The sequence below is a fragment of the Micromys minutus genome, assembly GCF_963924665.1.
Source record: "Micromys minutus genome assembly, chromosome: 5".
In the NCBI taxonomy this organism is placed as follows: domain Eukaryota; kingdom Metazoa; phylum Chordata; class Mammalia; order Rodentia; family Muridae; genus Micromys; species Micromys minutus.
The window spans coordinates 8,726,566-8,748,701 of record NC_137974.1 but is presented as its reverse complement, the minus strand read 5'-3'; positions in this window follow the sequence as shown (position 1 = coordinate 8,748,701).

Here is a 22,136-nt window from a genome sequence, read left to right as displayed (position 1 = left end):
ATGCAAAGAATAAATTAATTATCTGAATGAAATTTTTATCACTTACCTGGTTATTGCTTTCACTAAAAAACATATTACATAGTTTTAATTTGTTTCATAAGATCTTTTGCCCTGTCTCTATCTCAACTGTCTGTTAAAAATGTGTTATCCTGTTTGCCATTCTTAGATCATTCAAGGATTGGCTAATAAAATAAAAATAAAATGAGTAATATGTTGTTAGATTTTGCCAATATTTTTTCCTAAAGTTAGAGAAATTAAAATATTTTATTTCTCTATTACATTGGAAAAAATGACATTTTAATTTTTAGTATATTAGATTTTAATTTGACTGTATCTTTTAATTTTCACCACATTTTACATATCTGTGTATCTGTATATGTCCTCATGAGATTGGAGGTGTGTAGGGTATTCTCTCATAATACAGGTGTCTCACAGATCAAACTGAGATCATCAGACTTAGAGGTAAGTTATACTTTGTCCCCTGAGCATCTCATTACATACGTAGTCTTTTTAAAATTTTTAGTATTGTTTAAGTTTCATTCTCAATTGATGCCTAGTAAGTTTCTTTACATCTCTGCATCCTAACATCAACATGTACTATTAATAAAAGTTCATCTATTCACTCATTATATGAGCTTGTTTTCATTTTGAAGTTATTTGCCTGCGATTTTGGGACCTGCAGCAATTTGAACCTCTTTTATCTTAGATATAATCCTTGATATTTTATCACACTCTTCTCCTGTTTCTTTTTTACATTATTCCTGTATTGTGAATATATAATAAATAGCAGAAAATGCATGAAAGTTAAAGGAGAAGGAAAGGGAGAGAGGGGGGAAGCAGGGATGGGAAGAAAGAGACCCAGCTAACCAGGCAAGCCAGAAGGCAGACTGATAATGATAAATAAATAGAAACAGACATAGATAAATAATAGAAATATATAGATGTTAGATAGGAAATGGATAATTAGAGAGGAATTCATTTGAAAATATATGCGGCATTACATATATTATTTCTTTTATGTAAATGAGTGTGTATATATGTGTGGTGGTTTTTGTTCATGTCCAGTTTTATGGTATGCCTATAGGTCAGAAAGGCAGTCCTCTATAAGAAGAGTCAGCAATCTGTATCTCTGAACCAACTCCAGACCTGCAATTTTACTTGTGAAAGATATACTATAAAAAACAAAAGTGGAAGCATAAAAGTGTTTGATATAATAAACTTTATAAAATATAATGCAAAATATTAAACATGAAGCTCCCTAATAACTTTTATTTATTTAAAATTCTAAATCTAAATGAGCTACATAAAGCATAAATCGATTTAATGTATGAAATTCAGTACTATTAATATGTTCACAAACTTGAATGAATGCAAGCACCTTCAATTTAAGGAAATTTCATGATGGATCTGGATTTCACTTCTAAGCACTCTATTCATATGCAAATAATAATCTGGTTTGCCTCCATTTGTGATAATGAGCATTAAACATGACACAGTGTTTTCTTTATTTAATGATAGTAGCATATTTTCAAAATTCAACCGTATTGTGGCATGTAATAGTAACACTGACTTTGCTGAAAGTGCCATTTGGGACTTGCCTTTTATTTATTAAACCATCAGCTTGTAGTCATTTGGTCCATCTAATTTTTGGATATGTCTAATTCTGCTGTAAACATGGTTATACAAGTTTTAGTGTAGACATATGTTTTTATTACCCTTGGATGTATACAGAGAAACAAAATTGCTGGATCATATGGCAGCTTTATATTTTTGAAGAACTGCCAAACTCTTATAATGTTTGTACCATCTTCTGTCCCCACATGCAATCTATAAGAGTTTCAATTTCTCCCTATCGCTGCCAAGCCTGAACACCATCTGTCTTCTTCTTCTATTTTTTGTACACATATCAATGTATGAGAATTCATTATTGAGTTGTGTGTTATCAATAAATAATTACATTGAATGTCTTTTAGGTGCTTTCTTAAAAACTGTCCTATTTGTTTTAGGGTTTGTATTTCAGATATGTTTCATCTTTCTTTTTCTTTTGTGAAGTGTGAAAGCTTTGTTGTAGAGAAATATTAATCCAGCAACATAAATGAACCAGTAAGGAGTCATATACAAAAACACTTCTAGGTCTGTATGATAAGGCTGCATTGACACATCTTTAATTCCTTTGGCTGGAAAACATACACACCCTTTGCTCTTACCTATAATTCTAAATAATGACAATATAATTAGTTTGTAGCAGGAAGCAGCAATGTTTGAAAGTGATATTAAGAAGCAGATGAAGTGATGAGTCAGTGAAAAATTTGACAGAGTGAGTTGGAGTTAGAATATTCGAAACTCTCATGAACACAAAGCAAGAAATGAGTAGCATGAGTCTGAAGTTAATGGCAGTTCAGTGAATACAGTTGATTTAGATGAACTCAGGCAATCCAATGGAGCTCAATTCTATCAATTGAGTTTAGTCAAAAGTAGTTGAGCACAGTTGTGCCCATCTCAGTTTGGAGCAGTCAGTGCAATACAGTTCATGAAGTTCAGAGGCAGTTTTTCAAAACAACCAGAGCAAAACAGTCATAAGCCAAGTCAAGTCAATTTGAGTAAGTCAGCCTAGAAAGGAGTTTGTGCCAGAACAGCTTTGTTGAATCAACCACTCAGAGTTCAGAAACAAATAGAACGGATGAGTTTTCAGCAGTAAGTCTCCAAGATGAAAATTACATCTAAAAATCAGTGTTTTTTACACTTTATATTTCATGTTTCTCATGTAATATTTCTTCTCTACCTCACTTTTAAAAAAGGGATATGATATAAAGTAACCAATTTATGGTTTGTTTTTAAACTGCCTTCATTATATTTTAATTAACTCATTTTTTATTATGATAAAGTTTATTGAAATTATTTGTCTTTACTTTTATAGCTCTTGTCTTAATTTCTATGAACCTTTTGATGAGAAGCAAGTCATTATTATGTCTATATTTTAAAATCTTTTTATTAAAAATTTTTGTATGTTCATTTCAAATATTATCCCCCTATCTATGTATTCCATCCCTCTTTCCCCATCCCATTGCTTCCATGAAGATTCTCCTGCTTCCATGATGCTCACATTCCCACCTACACACTCCCATCTCACCACTCTGGCAATCCTGTACACTGGAGAAACAAGCTGTCAGAGAAAATGAAGACATCTATTGATGCCAGACAATGCCATCCTCTGCTATAAATGTGGCTGGAGCTATGGGACACTCCATGTGTACTTTTTAGTTGGAGTTTAATCCAATGGAGCTCTGGGTGTTCTGCTAATTGATATCGTTGTTCTTCTTATGGGGTTGCAAACCTCTTCAGCTCCTTCAATCTCTTCTCTAACTCCTTCATTGGGGACCTTGTTCTCAGACAGATGGTTGGCAACAAGAATTCTGATCTATATCAGCGCTTCTTGGCATTAGATTGTGAGTGGCTTTAGTAGCAGCATATAGGATGGGTTCCAAGTTGAGACAATGTCTGGATGGCCATTTGTACAGTCCTGTTCAACTCTGTTTCCTCCTGTGAGTATTATGATGTCCCTTCTAATAAGGACTGAAGCACTCACATTTTGGTTTTCCTACTTTTTAAGATTTGTGTGGTCTGTAAATTATTTTTTGGGTATTCAAGTCTCGGGGGCTAGTATCTGCTTATCAGAAAGTTCTTACTATGTGTTCCTTTGTGGTTGACTTACTTAACCCAAAATGATATTTTCTAGTTCTATCCATTTGCCTAAGAATTTTATGTAGTCATTGTTTTTGATTGCTGAGTAGTACTCCAACCTGTAAATGTACCAGAATGGATATTTTGTATATCCATTCTTCTGTGGAAGGATGTCTTGGATTCTTGACAGATTCTGGCTATTATAAATAAGGCTGTTTTATATATATATATATATATATATATATATATATATATATATATAAGCATTTGTCCTTGTTATATGTTGAAGTATCATCTGGATACTCCAACAGGAGGGAAATAATTAGGTCTTCAGGTAGTACTATTTCCAATTTTCTGAGGAACTGCCAGATCAATTTCCAGAATGCTTGTATCAGCTTAAAATCCTACCAACAATGGAGAAGTGTTCCTCTTTCTCCACATCCTTTCCAGCATCTGCTGTCACCTGAGTTTTTTATCTAGCCATTCCAACTGGTGTGAGGTGGAATATCAGGGTTCTTTGGGTTTACATTTCCCTGATGACTAGGGACTTTGTGCATTTCTTTAGGTGCTTCTCAGTCATTTGATATTCCGTGGTTGAGAATGTTTTGTTTAGTTCTGTACCCCATTTTAACAGGTTTATTTGATTCTCTAGAATCTAACTTCTTGAGTTCTTTGTATATATTGGATACTAGCACTCTACCAGATGTAGGATTGGTAGAGATTTTCCCAATCTGTTGGTTGCCTGTTTGACCTTTTAACAGTGCCCTTTGCCTTACAGAAGCTTTGAAATTTTATGAGGTCCCATTTTTTGATTCTTGATCTTAGAGCATAAGCTATTGATGTTCTGTTTAGGAAGTTTCCCTTGTGCCTATGTGTTCTGAGCTTTCCCCCACTTTCTGTTCTTTTAGTTTTAGTGTATATGGTTTTATACAGAGATTGTTGATCCACTTCATCTTGAGTTTGTACAAGGAGATAAGAATTGATTGATTTGCATTCCTCTGCATGCTGAGTGCCAGTTGAACTACACCATTTGTTAAAGATGCTGTGATTTGTCCATTGAATGTTTTTAGATCTTTTTCAAAGATCAAGTGAAAATAGTTGTGTGAATTAATTTCTCAGTCTTCTCAGTTATCTATTGTATTTGATATTTTCTTCTCATTATTTTATATTCTGTTGAGTATGCTGTATCTGTGAAGCTTGGTCTCTTTCCTCATTTTCTATCTCCAGGCTTGTCTCTCTCTGTGATTTTGTTACTCTTTCTATTTTCATTTTTAGATCCCAGATGGTTTTTGCCAATTTCTTCACTTGTTCATTTGTGTTTTCCTATAAACCACAAAGGAATTTTTGGGTTTTCTCTTCAGGACTTTTACTTGTTTACCTCTGTTTTCCTGTATTTATTTAAGAAATTTATTTATATACTTCCCAAAGTTCTCTATTATTGTCATGAAATGTGCTTTTAAATCTAAATCCTGCTATTCTGGTATGTTGGGATATCCAATAGTTGCTGTGGTGGAAGAACTGGGTCTGATGATCCCAGGTTGTCTTGGTTTCTCTTCCTTAGGTTCTTGTGCTTGCCTATTAACAACTTGTTATCTCTATTGTTAGACTTGTTATCTCTTGCTTTCTTGTGCTGGAGTTTGTGCCTCCTATTGTTCTGGGAATTTGTGTTCTTATGAGTGAGAACACTCCTAAGAGACCAGCTCTCTCTGGGCAAGTTTTGGGTCTTGAGGTCTGTGGGAAAGCCTTATCTCTGGACACAGATGGAGAGTAGAAGCCTCCTGTCTCAGGTACCCTGAGGCTTCCATGCCCTGCACACTCTCGGCAGGTGTCTTCTTGATCAATCAGCAGAGCAAAAGTGGGGTCTCACTTGTTGGCTTAAGAGTGTGAGGGTGCCTGTGAGACCAGCATTCTGTGGGAAAGCCCAGTTCTAAACTGGAAGTGAGTAGTCTGAGGCAGCCCTGTGGATCCTGTGTCATGTGTCATTCTGGACAGTCTGTTGAGACAAAGTGGGGTCTCACCTCTGGGCCTAGGACTGAGAGTGCTCTTGGGGAGTCAGATCCCTGCAGGTGGGTTTTGGGTCTTGTCTACTGTTTTATTTGAGAGTTTTTATAAATTTGGGTCTTATATATGTGCTAAGGGTTTACTTATTTATTCTTCCTATATAGTCAGAGGGAACGTTTCAACTTTATAATTTGTAAATAAACTCAGTTGCCTCAGAAATATTTAAGGAAAAGATTATTCTGCTGAATTTATTTTATTGAAAAGCTTTATTTTAAGAAACAAGGATAAATGTACATTTTTGCATAGAAGTATACGAATACATTTTTAAGGTTGTAATTAAGTATTTGTGGGTACATATACATACACATATGTATATATATAACAATAATATAAAAAACAAGGGTATTAGTTTGAGGGGATGGGAGAGAATCTGGGAGGAGTTGTAGGAAGGAAAGGTGGATGTGATACTGTTCTATTTTCATTAAAATATATTCTTTTTTTTTTTTTCTTGAACTTGACAGTCTGTGAGTTGTTTCTAGGGTGTTCAGAGCTTTCTGTGGTTAGTATCCCATTATCAGTGACTGCATATTATGTCTGTTCTTTTGTGACTGGGTTATATCACACAGGATGATATTATCTAGATGCATCCATTTTCTTAAGAATTTTGTTAAGTCATTGTTTCTGATAGCTGAGTAGTAACTCCATTCTGTAAATGTACCACATTTTTTGTATCCTTTCATCTAATGAAGGTTATCTGGGGTCTTTCCAGCTTCTGATTATTATGAATAAAGTTAAAAGGAACATTGAGGTGCATGTATCTTTGTTGTAAGTTGGAGCATCTCTTGGGTAAATACCAGAAGTGGAATAACTGGGTCTTCAGGTAGTACTATGTCCATTTTTCTGAGGAACTGCCAGACTGATTTCCAGAGTGGTTGTATCAGTTGACAACACCAACAGTGGAGAAGTGTTTCTCTTTCTCCACATACTCGCCAGCATCTGTTGTCAACTGAATTTTGGATCTTGGCCAAACTGACTGGTGAATCTCAGGGTTGTTTTGATTTGCCTTTCCTAGATGGCTAAGGATGTTGAGCACTTCCTTAGATGTTTTTCAGCCATTCGATATTCCTCAATTGAGAACTTTTTGTTTAAGTCTGTACCCCATTTTTAATAGGGTTGTTTGATTCTCTGGTGTCTTGCTTTTTGAGTACTTTGTATAACTTGGATATTAGGCCTCTATGTGATATGGGGTTAGTAAATAACTTTTCCCACTCTGTTGGCTGCCGTTTTGTTTTCTTGACAGTGTCTTTAGATTTACAGAAACTTTGCAATCTCATTAAGTCCCATTAGTCGATCTTTGACCTTAGAGCATGAGCCATTGGAGTTCTGTTCAGAAAATTTTCTTTTGTGCCTGTGAGTTCTGAGGATATCTATACTTTCTCATCTAATAGTTTCAGTGTACCTGGTTTAATGTGCAGAACTTTGATCGACTTGCACTTGAGCTTTGTACAAGGAGTTAAGTAAAGGTCTATCTTCATTTTTCTGTATGCTGAGTGTCAGTTGGACCAACACCATTTGTTGAATAGGCTGTCCTTTTTTCCATTGAATGTTTACGGCTCCTTTGTCAAAAATCAGGTGACCATATACATGATGGCTCATTTCTGGATCTTCTATTCTGTTCCAGTTATCCACATGCCTATTTCTGTACCAGTACCATGCAGTTTTCAGCATAATTGTCTTGTAATATAGCTTGAGGTCAGGGATAGTGATTCCCGCAAATGTTTTCTTGTTGTTGAGGATGGATTTCGCTATTCTAGTGCTTTTGTTATTCCAGATGAAATTGAACATTGCTGTTTCCAACTCAATGAAAAACTGGGTTGGAATTTTGATGGGGATTTCATTGAACCTGTAGTTTGCTTTTGGTAAGATGGCCATTTTTAAAATGTTGATCTTTCCAATCCATGAGCATGGGAGATCTTTCCATTTTCTGAGATCTTCCTTGATTTCCTTCTTTAGAGGTTTCAAATTATTGTCATACAGGTCCTTCACTTTCTTAGTTAGAGTCACACCAAGGTATTTCATAGTTTTTGTGACTATTGTGAAGGGTATCTTTTTCCTAATTTCTTTCTAAACATGTTTCTCCTTTGAATACAGGAGGGCTACTGATATGTTTGAGTTAATTTAATTTAATTTTTTTAAAGGACTTTATTTTACAAAACAAAGGTAAATGTACAGATGTTAAACATTTTTTGCTTAAAATTATACATTTTTGTCAGTACTGCTTTTTCAGATATTAAAATAATTTTTACATAAAATTATGTGAATATGTTTTTTAGTCAGTACTTGATTTTTTCAAGGGCTTGACAGTATGCATTGAAAACCTAATAGTTACCATGAGCGTAAAGTACATGCAAAACAATACACAACATGGAAATAGTCAAAGTCTTCTTGTTTTGTAAATATATATATTTTTTGTTTTCTTTATTTCTTGGACTTCATACAGTCTGTGAGTTGTTTCTGGGGGAGTGCAAGCCTCTGGGGTTAGCTTCCCAATATCAGTGACTGCATATTATGTCTGTTCTTCTGTGACTGGGTTATCTCACTCAGGATGATATTCTCTAGATGCAGCCATTTTCTTAAGAATTTGGTTAAATCATTGTTTCTGGTTGCTGAGTAGTATTCCATTGTGTAAATGTACCACAATTTTTGTATCCATTCATCTTCTGAAGGACATCTGGGTTCTTTCCAGCTTCTGGCTATTATAAATAGAGCTGCATTATTAATAATAAATAAATATAATATTTATTATAAATAAATATTATAAATAAATATACTCCAGAAACCCTTTAATACACAATATTTTTATTGTGTATTAAAGGGTCTCTGGGGTATATGCCCAGAAGTGGAATAGCTGGGTCTTCAGGTAGTACTATATCCAATTTTCTGAGGTATCCGCAGACTGATTTCCAGAGTGGTTGTATTAGTTTGCAACCCCACCAGAAGTGGAGAAGTGTTCCTCTTTCTCCACAGCCTCTCCAGCATCTGCTGTCATCTGATTTTTGGATCTTGGCCAATCTGACTGGTATGAGGTGGAATCTCAGGGTTGTTTTGATTTGCATTTCCCTGATGGCTAAGGATGTCCAGCACTTCCTCAGATGTTTCTCGGCCATTCGGTGTTCCTCAACTGAGAAAGTTTTGTTTAGCTCTGTACCCCATTTTTTAATAGGGTTATTTGATTTTCTGGTGTCTAGCTTTTTGAGTTCCTTGTACACCTTGGATATTAGGCCTCTATCTGATGTGGTGTTGGTAAAGATCTTTTCCCATTCTGTTGGTTGCCGTTTTGTTTTCTTGACGATGTCCTAAGACTTACAGAAACTTTGCAATCTCATTAAGTCCCATTTGTTAATCTTTAACCTTAGAGCTCGAGCCACTGGTGTTTTGTTCAAGAAATTTTCTTCTGTGCCTATGTTTTCTAAGGTTTTCCCTACTTCCTCATCTAATAGTTTCAGTGTATCTGGTTCAATGTGGAGATCTTTGATCCACTTACACTTGAGCTTTGTACAAGGAGATAAGAAAGGTTCTATTTTCATTCTTTTGCATGCTGAGTGCCAGTTGGACCAGCACCATTTGTTGAATAGGCTGTCCATTTTCCCTTGAATGTTTACTGCTCCTTTGTCAAAAACCAGGTGACCATATACATGAGGGCTCATTTCTGGATCTTCTATTCTATTCCATTTATCCACATGCCTATTTCTGTACCAGTACGATGCAGTTTTCAGCACAATTGCCTTGTAATATAGCTTGAGGTCAGGGATAGTGATTCCCGCAGATGTTTTTTTTTTTTTTTTTTTTGTTGTTGTTGAGGATAGATTTTGCTATTCTAGGTCTTTTGTTATTCCATATGAAATTGCACATTAATCTTTCCAATTCCATGAAGAACTGGGTTGGAATTTTGATGGGGATTGCATTATCTGTAGATTGCTCTTAGTAGGATGGCCATTTTTATGATGTTGATTTTTCCAATCCATGAGCATTGGAGATCTTTGCATTTTCTGAGATCCTCCTCAATTTATTTCTTTAGAGGTTTTATGTTCTTGTTGTACAGGTCCTTCACTTTCTTAGTTAGAGTCATACCAAGGTATTTCATAGTTTTTGTGACGATTGTGAAGGGTACCTCTTCCGTAATTTCTATCTCCACATGTTTGTCCTTTGAGTATAGGAAGTCTAATGATTTGTTCGAGTTAACTTTGTATACAGCCACTTTGCTGAACTTGTTTATTAGTTGTTAAAGTTCTTTGGTGGAATTTTTGGGGTCACTCAAGTACACTATCATGTCATCAGCAAAGAGTGATATTTTTATATCTTCCTTTTTGATTTGTATGCCCTTGATCTCCTTTTGCTGTCTAATTGCTCCAGCCAGGACTTCCAGTACTATGTTGAATAGGTAGGGAGAGAGTGGGCAGCCTTGTCGAGTCCCTGATTTTAGTGGGATTGTTTCAAGTTTATTGCCATTAAGTCTGATGTTGGCTGTTGGTTTGCTGTATATTGCTTTTACTATGTTTAGGTATGGACCTTGTATTCCTGTTCTTTCCAGGACTTTTAACATGAAGGGGTGTTGGATTTTGTCAAATGCTTTCTCAGCATCTAGTGAGATGACCATGTGATTTTGATCTTTGAGTTTGTTTATATGGTGGATTACATTGATGGATTTCCTTATATTAAACCATCCCTGCATCCCAGGGATGAAGCCTACTTTGTCATGATGAATGATCGTTTTAATGTGTTCTTGGATTCGGTTGCAAGGATTTTGTTGAGTATTTTTGCATCAATGTTCATAAGTGAGATTGGTCTGAAGTTTTCTTTCCTTGTAGGGTCTTTGTGTGGTTTAGGTACGAGGGTTATTGTAGCCTCAAAAAATGAGTTAGGTAGTATTCCATCTGATTCTATCTTTTGGAATAGTTTGGAGAGTATTAGTGTTATATCCCCTATAAATGTCTGATAAAATTCCGGACTGAACCTGTCTGGACCTGGACTTTTATGGTTGGGAGACTTTTGATGACTTCTTCTATTACTTTAGGTGTTATAGTGTTATTTAGATGGTTTACTTGGTCCTGGTTTAACTTTGGGATCTTGTATCTATCTAGGAATTTGTCTATTTTCTCCAGATTTTCCAATTTTGTGGAGTATAAGTTTTTGTAGTAGGATCTGATAATTTCTTGAATTTCCTCAGGTTCAGTTGTTATGTCCCCACTTTCTTTTCTGATGTTGTTAATTTGTATACTCTCTCTTTGCCCTATAGTTAGTCTTGCTAGGGGTTTATCAATCTTGTTGATTTTCTCTTGGTTTTGTTGATTTTTTCAATGGTTCTTTTTTAATCTATTTGTTCTATTTCTGCCTAATTTTGATTATTTCTTGCCGTCTACTCTTTTTGGGTATATCTGCTTCCTTTTTTTCTAGGGCTTTTAGCTGTGCTCTCAGGTTGCTGATGTAAGCTCTCTCCAGTTTCTTTTTGGAAGCACTTAGGGCTATGAGTTTTCCTCTCAGTACTGCTTTCATTGCATCTCATAGGTTTGGGTATGTTGTGTTTTCGTTTTTGTTGAATTCTAGGAAATCCTTAATTCCTTTTTTTTATTTTTTTTTTTGACCCTGCTATCGTTTAACAGAGCGTTGTTTTGATTCCATGTGTATGTGGGCTTTTGTTGTCTTTGTTGTTGTTAAAGACCAGCTGTAGACCATGGTGATCGGAGAGGATGTATGGGAGTATTTCAATCTTCTTATATCCATTGAGGCTCGTTCTGTGTCCAATTATGTGGTCAGTTTTCGAGAAGGTGCCATGGGGTGCTGAGAAGAACTTGTATACTTTTACTTTAGGATAATATGTTCTGTATATATCTATTAATTCTAGTTGGTTCAATGTCTCTGCTAGTTTTAGAGTGTCTTTGTTCAGTTTCTGTTTCCATGATCTGTCTATTGGTGAGAGTGGGGTATTAAAGTCTCCCACTATTATTGTGTAAGGTGAAATACATTTTTTGATCTTTACTAGGATATCTTTTATGAATGTGGGTGATTTTTTATTTGGAGCATATATGTTAAAAATTGAGAGTTTCTCCTGACCGGTTTTCCCAGTAATGAGAAAAAGTGTCATTCCTTATCTTTTTTTATAACTTTTGGTTGGAAATTTACTTTATTCGATATTAGAATAGCCACTCCAGCTTGCTTCTTAGAGCTGTTTGCTTGGAAGTTTTTTTCCCACCCTTTAACTCTGAGATAGTGTCTGTCTTTGTCTCTGAGATGAGTTTCCTGTATGCAGCAAAAGGCTTGATTTTATTTATGTATCCAGTCTGATAGCCTATGTCTCTTTATTGGGGAGTTGAGTCCATTTATGTTAATAGATATCAAGGAATAGTTGTTTCTGTTTTCTGCCATTATTGCTTTTGTGGGTTGAGTTGTTTCTGTGTCTTTTTCTTCTTTTAGTTTTCTAGTTTAGGAGTTTTCTTGTTTTTTCTAGGCTGTATTTTCCCTCATTGTATTGGGTTTTCCACCTATAATTCCTTGTAGTGCTGGGTTTGTGGTCAGATATTGTGTAAATTTTGATTAGTCTTGAAATATCTTCATCTCTCCATCGATGGTGATTGATAGTTTTGCTGGGTATAGCAGCTTGGCCTGGCACTTTTGTTCTCTTAGGGTTTGCATGATGTCTGTCCAGGCTCTTCTAGCTTTCATAGTCTCTGTTGAGAAATCGGGTGTGAGTCTGATTGGTCTGCCTTTATAGGTTACCTGACATTTTTCCCTTACTGCTTTTAGTATTCTTTCTTTGCTCTGGGAACTTGATGTTTTTACTATTATGTGTCGGGAGGTATTTCTTTTCTGGTCCAACCTATTTGGAGTTCTGAAGGCTTCTTTTATGCTCGTGGTCATCTCATTCTTGAGGGTAGGGAAGTTTTCTTCTATGATTTTGTTGAAGATATTTACTGTGCCTCTTAGTTGATACTCTTCTTCCTCTTCTATTCCTATTATCCTTAGTTTTGGTCTTCTCATTGTGTCCTGGATTTCCTGGACATTTTGGTTTAGGAGCTTTTTGTTTTTTTCCATCTTCTCTGGCTGTTTTGTCTATGTTTACAATGTTGTCTTCTGCCCCCGAGATTCTCTCTTCCATCTCTTGTAATCTATTGGAAATGCTTGCTTCTGTGATTACTGATTTCTTTTTTAGGTTTTCTCCCTCTAGGGTTATCTCTTTTTGTGTTTTCTTTATCGTGTCCATTTCCGTTTTAAATTCCCTCTTCCATTCCTTCATTTCTTTGATTCTGTTTTCTTCTAGTTCTTTGAGTTCTTTGATTGTTTTTCTTGTTTCCTCTTTAAAACCTCCTCAATCTTTTTGCTTTTCTCCCCTCTTTTTTAAGTATCTCTATCAGCATCTTGAGGTACGATTTCAGGTCTGTGTCTTCCTTTTCTGGAGTGTTTGGAATTCTGATGTTTTCTGTTATGGGAGAGCTGGGTTCTGGTGTTGCTAGGTTGTCTTGGTTTCCTTGGGATATACTCTATTGCTTTCCTCTTGCCATTTTGTTGTCAGTGATATGTTATTGCCTTTCCCTTGTTTCTGGTCTGTGTTTCTGGATCTCCACTGGTCCAGGTGGCAGATGGGTCAAGCCCTATTCTATGCTTCAGAGTCGCTGTGTGGGAACAGAAGTTCCAAAGTTCTATTCCTGGTTGATGGATCAGACAGGGCGGGGCAGTGCAAGGCAGGGGGTGCACTTTCTATGTGCACTCCACAGAGATCTCTCTGCTCCCTGGCAGCCCAGGTCTCCCACCCACCAGTTGCTCAGCCTCTATGAGCCTCCGTTCCGGGTGGCAGATGGGTCAGGCTTGGCTCTGTGTCCTGAAGTTGCCACCAGGGGGAAACAGAAGTTCGAAATTTCTGTTCCTGGTCGCTGGATCGGGCAGGGCTGGGCAGGGCTAGGGAGGGGGTGCACTTTCCGTGTGCACTCTGCAGAGATCTCTCTGCTCCCTGGCAGCCAAAGGTCTCTCACCCACCAGTTGCTCAGCCTCTATGAGCCTTGAGTTAATTTTATATCAGGCCACTTTGCTGAAACTTGTTTATCAATTGTAAGAGTTTTCTGGTGGAATTTGTGGGGTTACTCAAGTACACTATCATGTCATCTGCAAATAGTGATGTTTTTACTTCTTCCTTTCCAATTTGTATTTCTCTGATTTGCTTTTGCTGTCTAATTGCTCCAACCAGGACTTCGAGTACTATTTTGAATAGGTAGGGGGAAAGTGGGCAGCCTTGTCGAGTTTCTGATTTTAGTTGGATTGCCTCATGTTTCTCACCGTTAAGTTTGCTGTTGGCTGTTGGTTTGCTGTATATTGCTTTTATTATGTTTAGTATGTGCCTTGGATTCCTATTCTTTCCAAGACTTTTAACATGAAGAATTGCTGAATTGTGTCAAATGCTTTCTCAGCATGTAGTGAGATGACCATGTGGTTTTTTTTCTTTGAGTTTGACTATATGGTGGATTACATTGATGCATTTCCATATGTTAAACCATCCCTGCATCCCAGGGATGAAGCCGACTTGATCATGGTGAATGATTGTTTTGATGTGTTCTTGGATTCGGTTTGCAAGGATTTTATTGAATATCTTTGCATCAATGTTCATAAGTGATATTGGTCTGAGTTTCTCTTTCCTTGTAGGGTATCTGTGTGGTTTAGGAACAAGGGTTATTGTAGCCTCAATAAATGAGTTAGGTAGAGTTCCATCTGATTCTATTTTGTGGAATTGTTTGGAGAGTATTGGCATTATTTCATCAATAAATGTTTGATAAAATTTTGCACTGAACCCATCTGGTCCTGAACTTTTTTTGGTTGGGAGGCTTTTGATGACTGCCTCTATTTCTTTATGTGTTATGTGATTATTTAGATGATTTACCTGGTCCTGATTTAACTTTAATATCTTGTATCTGTCTAGGAATTTATCCATTTCCTGCAGGATTTCTAACTTTGTTGAGTATAGGCTTCTTTAGTAGGATCTGATGATTTCTTGCAATTCCTCAATTTCAGTTGTTATTTCTCCCTTTTCCTTTCTGATTTTGTTAATTTGGATACTCTCTCTTTGCCCTCTAGTTAGTCTGCCTAAGGGTTTATCAATCTTGTTATTTTTTTTTTTCAAAGAACCACCTCTTGGTTTTTTGATTCTTTCAATTGTTGGTTTGTTTCTATTTGTTCTATTTTTGCTAAAGTTTGATTATTTCTTGCCTTTTACTCTTTTAGGTGTATATGCATCCTTTTGCTCTAGAGCTTTCAGCTGTGCTGTCAAGTTGCTGATATATGCTCTCCCCAGTTTCTTTTTGGAAGTACTCAGAGCTATGAGTTTTTCTCTCAGTACTGCCTTCATTGCATACCATATGTTTGGGTATATTGTGTTTTCCTTTTCATTGATATCAAGAAAATCTTTAGTTTCTTTCTTTATTACTTTTTTGACCCTACTATCATTTAATAGAGCATTGTTTAGTTTTCATGTGTATGTGGGATTTTTGTTGTCTTTGTTGTTGTTAAAGACCAGCCTTAGACCATGGTGATCTGAAAGGATACATGGGAGTATTTCAATCTTCTTATATCTATTGAGGCTCATTTTGTGACTGATTATGTGGTGAATTTTCGAGAAGGTGCTGAGAAGTGCTGCGAAGAGGTTGAATTCTTTTGTTTTAGGATGATATGTTCTGTAGATATCTATTAATTCCAGTTACTTCATAATCTCTGCTAGTTTTATAGTGTCCTTTTTCAGTTTCTGTTTCCATGATCTGTCCATTGGTCAGAGTGGGGTATTGAGGTCTCCCACTATTATTGTGTGGGGCGCAATGAATTTTTTGAGCTTTAGTGGGGTATCCTTTATGAATATGGGTGGTTTTGTATTTGGAGCATATATGTTAAGGATTGAGAGTTCCTCCTGATAAATTTTCCCTGTAATGAGTAAAAAGTGTTCTTCCTTATCTTTTTTGAAAGCTTTTGGTTGAAAATCTACTTTATATGATATTAGAATGGCCACTCCTGCTTGCTTCTTAGGGCCATTTGCTTGGAAGGTTTTTTCCCAACCTTTTACTTTGAGATAGTGTCTATCTTTGTCTCTGAGATAAGTTTCCTGTATGCAGGAAATTGCTGGATTTTGTTTATGTATCCAGTCTGATAACATATGTCTTTTTATTGGAGAATTGAGTCCATTTATGTTAACAGATATCAAGGAATAGTGGTTGCTGTTTCTTGCTATTATTGTTTTTGTAGGTTAAGTTTTGTCTTTGTCTCTTTCTTCTTTTGATTTTCTTGTTTGTGGTCAGATATTGTATAAAATTACTTTTGTCTTGGAATATCTTAGTCTCTCCATCTATGGTGAATGAGAGTTTTGCTGGGCATAGCAGCTTGGGCTGGCACTTGTGCTCTATTTGGTTCTGCATGATGTCTGTTCAGGCTCTTTTAGCTTTCATAGTCTCTTTTGAGAAATTGGGTGTGATTCTGATTGTTCTGCCTTTATATGTCACCTGGCCTTTTTCCCTTACTGCTCTTAATATTTTTTCTTTGCTTTGGGCAGTTGGCGTTTTGATTATTATTTGTCGGGAGGAATTTCTTTTCTGGTCCAATCTATTTGGATTTCGGTAGGCTTGTTTTATCCTCATGGTCATCTCATTCTTAATGGTAGGGAAGTTTTCTGCTATGATTTTGTTGAAGATATTTACTGTGCTTCTTAGTTGATATTCTTCATCCCCCTCTATTCCTATTATCCTTAGGTTTGGTCTTCTCATTGTGTCTTGGATCTCCTGGACATTTTGGGTTAAGAGCTTTTTGGTTTTTGCATCTTCTCTGGCTGTTTTGTCTATGTTTTCAATGTTGTATTTGACCCCTGAGATTCTCTCTTCCTTCTTTGTAGTCTATTGGAAATGCTTGCATCTGTGACTCCCGATTTCTTTTTTAGGTTTTCTATCTCTAGGGTTTTCTATTTTAGTGTTTTCTTTTGTGTCTATTTCTGTTTTAAATGCCTTCTTTCATTCCTTCATCTCTTTGGTTCTGTTTTCCTCTAGTTCTTTGAGTGTTTTTCTTGTTTCTTCTTTAAAAGCTTCTAATATTTTATGCTTTTCGTCCCATTCTTGTTTAAGGATCTCTATCATCATCTTGAGGTATGATTTCAGGTTTGGGTCTTCTTTTTCTTGAGTATGTTATATTCAGCTGTGTGCTGTGTTGGTAGAGCTGGGTACTGGTTTTGCCAGGTTTTCTTGGTTTCTCTGGGATAAGTTCTTTTCCTTTCCTCTTGCCATCTTGTTGTTAGTCTTGTGTTGATGCTGGGTTACTGGTTCCCTGAACCGAGCTGGGGCGGGAAGGGGGACTGATGAACTGCTCTTTTCATTTGCTCTGCAGAGATCTCTCTGCACCCTGGCTGGTCAGAAAACCTCCTCCTTACTGGATCACTGCTGGACCACTGCTGAACCACTGCTGGCTCACCACTGCTCCTGGTGGTGGAAGGTCCGAGTGTGCGCCCTGCACTTTATGTGGTCCGTCTGTGAACATCACAATGCTGGGTCACAGGTTCCCTGAACTAAGCTGAGGCAGGGAGTGGGAACCGGGGTACCATACTTTTTTGTGCATTTGGCAGAGATCTCTACGCATAAATTTCTCTGAACCCCGACCAGTCAGAATGACTCCTCACCAATTCTGGGTCCGTGGACCACCACTGGACCACCGCTGGCTCACCACTGTTCCACTCCGGTGTCCCTGGATCATTGCTGGCTCACTGCTGCTCCTGGTGGCAGAATGTTGGAATGGGTGCCCTGTACTTTATGTGGTCTGGCTGGCTGAAAATTTTTTTATTGTTGACATTATATTCAAAAAGTTAATTGCTCACAACGTGATTTTATTTATTTATTTATTTTTGGCCATTCTCTCTCAAGCTAACAGTTCTTTTATCCAGCCATCTATAATTAAGCATATAGTATATACGTACAAACACACACACACACACACACACACACACAAACACGTGTGTGTGTGTGTGTGTGTGTGTATGTGTGTGTGTGTGTGTGTGTGTGTGTGTGTGTGTGTATGAGAGAGAGAGGGGGGTGCAGGGAAAGAGCTGAGCTGTGTGTTTAAGATTCCTATTCGTCCTGTGCCTATCCAGTCAAAACTGTGTTTGTAATAGATGCTGTGGCTTTTTTCTTTCAAGTGTAATCCATCTTCTTTTCTGTTTGAATCTACATTATTTCTTTCCATAATTAGAAAACAAACAGACTTATATGGGATAATAAAGGAATAAAATAATTGAAAAGATACTGAAATATCAAACTAGTACAGAACAAACAAAAAGAAAGACTGAAAGAACAAGTCTAAGAAACACATAGATGCAGAGACATGCAGGTTCACGGACACAGAAAACTCATGAAAAGTAAAACTAATGCCATCAAGGATCTGTAAGAAAAAAAAAGAAAAAGAAAGAAAAAGTGACAACATGAGGCAATGAAGGATTCTAAACGACATTCTGAAATAGTCAAAGATCCAAGTCTTGCTCACCTCCCATCAGAAAAGTGCATTGCTGCAGCAGATGGGAACAAACACAAAGACCTCCAGCCACAAATTATGCAGAAAGTAAGGGACCTTGAAATATTGGAGATTAGAGAACTCATTGGAAGAGGAATTAAAAAGCACATAGGAGAAGGAAGGGATGAAGAACAGCAAGAGAACAAGGCCTTCTAGACATTCCAGGGTTAACATACATTGGAATCATAGACTGGCAGCCTGAACAGGGTCAGCATGAGCCTGTATTACATGGAGTTCTAGAACACTAGAGGTAAACACTTAATAACGTTAAATACATATTGTTTTGTTGTTTTGTTCAACATTTATACTGCTATATACATATCTGTAGATATATATATATATCAACTTTAACATTTAAACAATTAAAATATATACATATGTATATACATATGACTATGTACATATACACAAACACACATATCTGTCTATCTACATATACATATATCGATACATATATATATATATATATATATATATATATACACACACATATATAATTATACCTAATAATCAAATATGCAGAGGCTGTCACAGCTAATCTAAGGGTTTCTATGTCCTCCAAACTCACTGTGCTTCACAACCTGATACCATAATTCAGAAATATACATAAAATTCATTTAGACATGCAGAACTAATACGTCCAGAAGAGAGCATTACTACTGAAAATGACACTAAAATAAATTAACCACATAGCACTGGTGCAGAATGTACTCACAGATTCATACAGAAACTGGAATAGAGAAATATAAATATTTTTCATTTGAGTATACTATTACCTAAGATAACAAATAGAGCGGAAGATATTTGAAAGTAGTATAAGAAAGCCAGGAAGATATCAGAGTTATTTAGATATATTTTGTTCAGAATTATTTGTCTTAATGTTAAAGGATCAGCTATGGAAATATGGTTCAAAAATAGCTTTAGTATCATATTTCAAAATCATTTTGCTTAGAAAAATCATTTACAAATACACCTTCAATGATTTATTAATCCTTAATAATTTTGAAATGGGTTAATATTGTTGTTTTTCCTATGGTGTTACAAAACTTTTCAGTTTTTTCAGTCCTTACTCTAGCTCCTCCACTAGGTACCATTCTCTCAGTCCACAGGTTGACTGAGAGCATTTACCTCTGTATTTGACAGGCTCTGGCAGATCCTCTCAAAAGACATCTCTATCAGGTTCCTGTCAACATGCACTTCTTGGCATCTGCAATTGTCTGGGATTGGTGACTGAGTACAGATGGATCCCCTGGTGGTACAAATTCTGAAGGGTCTTTCTTTCAGACTCTGCTTCACAAGTTTCTTCCTGGGAGTATTTTGTTCCTCCTTCTAAAAAAACACTGAAGCATCCAGTCTTTGGTATTTTTTTTTTCAGCTTCATATGGTCTGTGGATTGTATGTTGGGTTTTCTGAGCTTTTAGGCTAATATCTATTTATCACTGAATGCATAGCATATGTGTCCTTTTGTGACTGACTGGTTTACCTCACTCAGGATGATAGTTTCTAGTTTCATAATTTTTCTAAAATTTCATGAAGTCGTTGTTTTTAATAGTTAAGTAATATTCCAATACTTTGTAATTTTTATCAATGTGTAAATTTACCACAATTTTTTTAATCTATTCCTCTGTTGAAAGGCATCTGGGTTCTTTCCAGATTCTGAATATTATAAATAAGACTGCTATGAACATAGTGGAACATGTGTTCTTGTTATATGTAGGAGTCTCTTTTGGGTATATGCCCAGGAGTGGAATAGCTGGGTCTTGAGGTAGTAATATGTCCAATTATCTTAGGAACCGCCAATCTGATTTCCAGAGTCATTGTGACAGCTTGCAGTTCCATCAACAATGGAGTAGTTAGTGTTCTTCTTTCTCCACATCCTCAAAAGCATCTGCTGTCATTTGAGGTTTTGATCTTAGCCATTCTGACTGGTGTGAGGTGGAATCTCAGGGTCGTTTTGATGAAGGATGTTGAACATTTCCTTAGGTGCTTTTTTGACATTCAATGTTCCTCAGCTGAGAAATTTTTGTTTAGCTCTGTACCCCAATTTTAATATTGTTGGTTGATTCTCTGAAATCTCCCTTCTTGACTTTTTTTTATATATTGAATATTGGCCAATTATTGAATGTAAGATTGGTAAAGAACATTTCCCATTCAGTTGTTATCTGTTTTGTCCTATCAACAATATCCTTTGTCTTACAGAAGCTTTTCTGTGTTAGGAGGTCATGTTTCTCAATTCTTGATTTTAGAGCATAAGCCAATGGCCATCTATTTAGGAATTTTTCTTCTGTGCCCATGTACATCATGAGTATTTCTGACTAATCAATTAAATTTCTAGTACTTAAATTGATGATAAGGGATAACATTTTCTGAATGTTATTTTTAATTGCTTCAAAGCAATACAGACTATTATGAATAATTTTACAGAAAAAAGTCTTAATATTTTCTAAGTACAATATAAATAACTTGAAATGTGTGAATCAGTTATGTAACAGTATAAAACATAATCTAATAAAGATTCACTTTTTCCATCAGCACAGCTTACACGTTTGCATTTCTGCCCTTGCATAATATTACACCTAGAATGATGGAGACTATGACTTGACTTACCCTCTCGCTAGACTTATATCATTGCTATGGAGCATTGAGAATATTTTGTTGCTAGATAATAGATGCTGGCCTCCAGAAAAATGGTTTAATACAGAAAGTCAGCAGTGAGTGTAATGATGAACATGTTAACAGTGCTGATTCATAAGATCATCCGAATCTTCATCACATCTGGATTTTCACATCAGTATCAAAGAATATGTTCTTTGGTGAGGTTACTGAGAGACATAGGATGGTATCTAATAACTGGTACTCAATGCCTGTTGGTTCTGAAGAGTTCATTGATGAAGCATTAACTAATTTTTTTTTGTTTAAAATTTAAGGCATTGTTTTACAGTTTGTTTACAATATCAGTAAACTGCAGTGTATTATTATTTGATGAATTTTAGACAAAAATATGCAATTACTATACTTATGAGATTTTTCTTAAAATGCTACACACTTAATTGATTCTTATGAGACAATACAGTCACAACTCCATATATGTGATTTTGTGCTACTGTAACTTAGACAAAGTAGAAAATAACAACAGATTTAAAGTTACATTTATTCTAAACAAACAAATGTGGGATTTTTATTCTCATTTTTTTTTTCAAAAATATGGTACATCAGTTAATTAAAAAATAATTACATATATGAATTGTTGCAACAATTTTAATGATGCTTTACACATTTCCTTAGAGTCCACAGGCTACTTGAAATGCAAAATCACTTCTATAATTGTGGCAACATCTTTAAATCGGTCTAAAGCTGTACCCTATGTACAATTGTATTTGAAAAGACATAAATTCTATTATCCACAGATTACAAAGAAAGAAAAAAAAAACATGAATGTAAACCCTTAGCTAAAATTGTCTAATATGTAATTTTATCACTTTATACAGTAAAAGCATATCTCAGAAATTTTATCAGTAACTTTCTAAAATAATAAATCATAGGGATGCTAAATCATTTCATTGCAATTACATATTTGTAATTAGGTAATAAATAAAAGAATTAAGTGTTATTTACAATAAATTTGATCCACTGCAGTTTTTAGTTTAGAGATCCTTACAATTTGACTGTCAATAATATTTAAAATAATTATCAAATGTCTCGTAAACAAAAGGAATATTTAGTGATTTTTTTAGTGTTTGTTCTTCTTGACACAACAATTTCAATAGATGCCCTACTAAATACAAATATAGGATGTAATGCAATTTTGTTAGAGATAAAGAATAACAATGATTTACTAAATTACAAATTTCTAGAAATGTAATCTTGATATATGGGTTGTCTTT